Source organism: Berghia stephanieae, chromosome 4 (genome assembly GCF_034508935.2).
Source record: "Berghia stephanieae isolate SIO BIC M18660-M18661 chromosome 4, UCSD_Bste_1.3, whole genome shotgun sequence".
NCBI lineage: Eukaryota > Metazoa > Mollusca > Gastropoda > Nudibranchia > Aeolidiidae > Berghia > Berghia stephanieae.
Genome location: NC_088363.1, coordinates 41208238 through 41213204, shown reverse-complemented (window position 1 = coordinate 41213204; position 4967 = coordinate 41208238). Strand labels below are relative to the sequence as shown.

Sequence of the window (4967 nt, the reverse complement as noted above, 5' to 3'; positions counted from 1 at the left end):
AGAACTGGACTTACCAATGAAGACTAAACACCAGCCCTGCCAACTATAGATAGTATGCACTTGGCTAAGAAGCTCATAACATTGCCATCCGGAAGTAGAACGGACCAACACACAAAACTGTGTGTATCCATGAACGTTTATAGTCGGGTTTATACAGTTCAGTGAGCATTACTCATAAACGCGGATGGCAAAAAACAATAACAAAGACCTGGGTGATGTCATCTTCGAACTATCTATAGTTTTCGGCGTGAACATAGACTCACTATAAAACTTCAGCTCCACGGACCTCTCATATGTCACTGAATAACTACCAAAAAGAAGAAAAAAATCCCAAACAAACAAACAATGAATAACAACAACATAAACCAAAATTATGCTAACCTTTTGTTTGATGAGCTTTAGAAATGATAGGGTGAGTATGCAACATCGTCATCTTCTTCTCCATCATCATCATCATCATCATCATCATCATCATCATCATCATCATCGTCGTCGTCATCATCATCATCATCATCATCATCTTCTTCATCGTCGTCGTCATCATCATCATCTTCATCGTCGTCGTCGTCATCAGCATCATCATCATCATCATCATCATCATCATCATCATCATCATCATCATCATTGATTTTCACCCATTCTTTCATTTATTTTATTCATCGACCTATACAATCATAATCTTAACACCAACTTTTTTTAAGATTACAGGTTGGCAAGCCCAAATCAGTTTTCTTAAAATTTAATTTATTTGTTCATTTCATCAGTCGACAGATCTGCCAAATTCTGCAAAAGCACATTAAAAAATTTAGCCAGAAAACTCGAACCTCAAAAATCGATCGATTAAATTATCCTCATCTTGTCAAAAACTCTCAAAGCCGGGACTTCAAGGAAATCTTCAGTGAATTCCCAGGTTTGAGAGTTTTTGACAAGATGAGGGTCATTTTAATCAATCGATATTTGAGGGACGATTGTTTTGGCCAAATTTAAAAACTATTAATTTTTTTTTTCAGAACATATCAGAGATAAGGGTTATTATGGGTTATGATCAATTATCAGCTGCTGTTGTCTTGTCAACACAGTCACCGTGTATCAAGTGTTTACAAGGTCTTGCTAAGTGGACCGTTTCCGTAATAGACTAATGGTAGTGACTGTAAAGATATTAATATAGATATTACTTACCGTTTGTCTTGAGTTGATTCATTTCAATAACAATAGACGTGTGCTTGTGACTTATTTACTTTGTGTGTGTCCTATCCAACCAGGAAAACTAAAACCCGGAGAAGTTGGTAAGTTGGACTTTAAATTCTGATAAAAATCTGAAAACATGTATATGAAACAGTGCAGGAAGAAAAATATAAGAAAATATATTCTCAAAATATCAGCCTGACCGTGGCCTGATACTGACCAAAGTGACGTCAAAATGCCAGTCTTTTGCCACAAAAGAAAACAAATCGTGAGTTGTTTTCAATAGTTCAACCAATGAAATAACTTGTTTCCATGAACTCTTCTAACGACAACTCACTAGGTGGTGCAAAAAACAAATAATGACGTCAAACTGCCAGTCCTTTTGGATTTCAGTATCAAGCTATAACAAAACGATGGCTACGGTATCAGGCCATAACTATACGAAGGCCACGGTGTCAGGCGATGGCGACGAGTCGAGGCAGTCTGATGTTTTGGGAAAGTATTTTTCTCTTGTATTTGTTGTCAGCTTTGTTTAACACTGTTGCATACTCTGTTTTCAGATTTTTAAAATCTTACGCTCCCTAATTTGTCAGTTTGAAGAAACTCGGGATAGAAATATCATCGGATGTAAAGTAGAAACGCTTCTATGTCAAACAAAATTTCACGATGAAATTACAGAAGTCTTCTTGGTGGGGTTCTCGGCTGTGTCTTCTCTTCCGCCCCCCCCCCCCAACCCCCGCCCCCTATATCCAATAGCTTTCTGTCTTTGTCTTGGAATGAGATTACTTAGTTTTGTCCTGACCCTGGCCGCAGAACTTGGTTGGGAGGGAAACAGTCGAATGTATAGTTACATTTTTGGGAGATGATGTTTTTTCCCTTGTAAATCATCTCTCTGTTATGTTTTTTTTTTTAAAGTAGTGCGTGGGTTTTTTCAAACTTAACCACGATTTTGTTTGTCCAATTATACACATAGATCTAGATACACACAGAGATTCAGTGTTTTTCTCTTTTCCTCTGCCTTCATTTGCTCCCTCAATTTCTCTCTCTCTCTCTCTCTCTCTCTCTCTCTCTCTCTCTCTCTGTCACACAAATACACTAAACATACGCATGCATATGTGCAAGCACAAACACAAACACACACACACTCTCTCTCTCTCACACACACACACATTCACAGAGACTAAATATATGGGAAAGGTAGAGAGAGAGAGAGAGAGAGAGAGAGAGAGAGAGAGAGAGAGAGAGAGAGAGAGAGAGAGAGAGAAATTGAAAAGAAGAGAGAGAGAGAGAGAGAGAGGGGGGGGCAAAGAGACAGGGAGGGAGGGAGAGAAAGAAAGAAAGAGAGAGAGAGAGAGAGCGAGAGAGAGAGAGAGAGAGAGGAGAGAAGGGAGACACAGAGAGAGAGAGAGAGTAAGATAGACAAAACACACACACACACACACACACATGCACACACACAGAGAGTAGATGAGGGAGACAGAGAGAGAGAGAGGGAGTAAGATAGACAAAACACACACACATACACACACACACACACACACACAGAGAGAGAGAGAGAGAGAGAGAGAGAGAGAGAGAGAGTGAGAGAGAGTAGGTATAAAATTATAAATGCAAATTAATACGGCCCAAATGGTAAACACCACGTAAAGATACCTATATTCAAATAAATATACAAAGCTGTGTAGTTTTTTAATGGTGAAAATTAATAAGCCGCATATAAATAATATGTCTAAATATGCCAGTGTGCCGGACCTAAGCACAGATATATATATATATATTATATATATATATATATATATATATATATATATATATATATATATATATATATATATATATATAATGATGCTATGTGTTTAGTTAAAAACTCATAACATCCACAGTCGGATATAGATAGAATGCGCTTGGCCAAGGAGTTCATAACATTGCCATCCGGAAGTATAACGGACCAACACACAAACTCTGTGTAACGATGAACTTTTATAGTCTGGTTAATACAGTTTAGTGAGAACAACTCACAAACGCGGATGGCAAAAACAATAACAAAGGCCTGAGTGACGTCATCTGCATACTATCTATAGATAGTTCGAAGATGACGTCACACTGGTCTTTGTTATTGTTTTTTGCCATCCGCGTTTATGAGTAATGCTCACTGAACTGTATTAACCAAACTATAAACGTTAATGATTACACACGGTTTTGTGTGTTGGTCCGTTATACTTCCGGATGGCAATGTTATGAGCTTCTTAGCCAAGCGCATACCATCTATAACGTATCGACACACAAAACTATATTATTGTAAACGTTTATAGTCTGATTAATACAATTTAGTTTGAACTGCTCATAGAATTGGCTGGTTATAAACATCAACGAAGAGCTGAGTGACGTCAATATCGTTCTACCTATTAATACGAGTTCATAGCAAGATTCACATTCACTGAGCGTTATTTTCTCTATTGAGCGATGCTTTTTGGTGTACTTATAATAGAACATGGTGCACTTATGAACGCGAACACTAACCAGTTAACCGCTGTACTCCGGAAAGACCTGTATTTAAAAAAATTGGCCAGAGACTTAAACTCGACCTTCAAATATCGATTAATTTAAGTGACCCTCATCTTGGAAAAAAACAAAAACAAAACCTCTTAAACCTGGGATTTCTTGAAGACCCCCTGAGGTCCCGGGTTTGAGAGCTTTTGCCCCAATGAGGGTTATCGTCACGAAACGGTATTATATCGGGATGCCAGACAGAAGCAGATGCTAGAAGGGAAACTGGAAGTTGATATGATAAGAAATATGAAATTTTAATTTTGTCACTTTGAGAAATTATTTCAGTTTCCTCAGTTGATAACAAAAATGTGGTTTCAGTTTCACTGGAAGTGTAAAACTACTTTTCCAGAGGATTGAATACACGTCTTGTGTAATTGATCTTCTGGCTTCATAATGATGCCATCTTACTTTCTAGTATAAATATATGCTGGTCGTCAAGAAAGATCATCCATCCTTGCTCTTTTAAGCTCCGTAATCCTAATAATCTGCATATGCACCATTCTACTTAATTGCTATGCCACAGTATGACTCAGTATGTAACCTTTTCATTGTTAGTCCCCCAAAAGGCTGTTACATCTACACTTCCACGGATTTCGTGCCCTAGTAAAGCATAAAAACTTAAATCAAGTATATTATTTAAAAAAAATAAATCATTTTTTATCATTTAAATCAACTCAACAATTAACCATTAGATTTTTGACCAATCAAAACATGAAATGTGTGACATACCTTGCTCGGACAAACATAGTTGGTTGTTTACAAACAATAACGTGAATGAATTCAACCTTTCTCCGATCATTGTTATTGTTTTCATCCCGCCAAATGGGTGACTAGTTATCACACGACTTTCTCGATCATGTTAAAAATGTTTAAGTTTACACATAAAATTTCTGTTTTGGTTTTATTCATCAAGCGGTAGAACGGTGGGTTTTAAAAAAATTAGACACATTCCATCGATAGTAAATGCTGTGTAGTTTGCAATGTTCACCAATCACTGGTATTTTTAAAAACATAATGACGACTGTCCGAGAGGCGTGGTTAGCTAAGTGTCTATAGATAGAATGCGCTTGGCCAAGGAGTTCACAACATTGCCATCCGGAAGTATAACGAACCAACACACAAACTCTGTGTAACCATGAACTTTTATAGTCTGTTTAATACAGTTTAGTGAGAACAACTCACAAACGCGGATGGCAAAAACAATAACAAAGGCCTGAGTGACATCATCTGCA

The 4967-nt window shown here is 37.3% G+C and overlaps 1 protein-coding gene across 3 annotated transcripts in view; it reads left to right on the top strand.

The window, feature by feature from the left end:
- LOC144970589 (uncharacterized) overlaps positions 1-4967 on the top strand; it is a 23879-nt gene continuing 18912 nt past the window's right edge. Inside the window, exon 1 of one of the 3 annotated variants that reach the window (XM_078910367.1) lies at positions 1-412. The gene's annotated coding sequence lies outside the window, so the exon portion shown is untranslated. Of the gene's footprint in view, positions 413-621; positions 709-762; positions 1287-4967 lie in introns of those variants that run through there. The other 2 variants (XM_078910368.1, XM_078910366.1) reach the window with 2 other exon arrangements.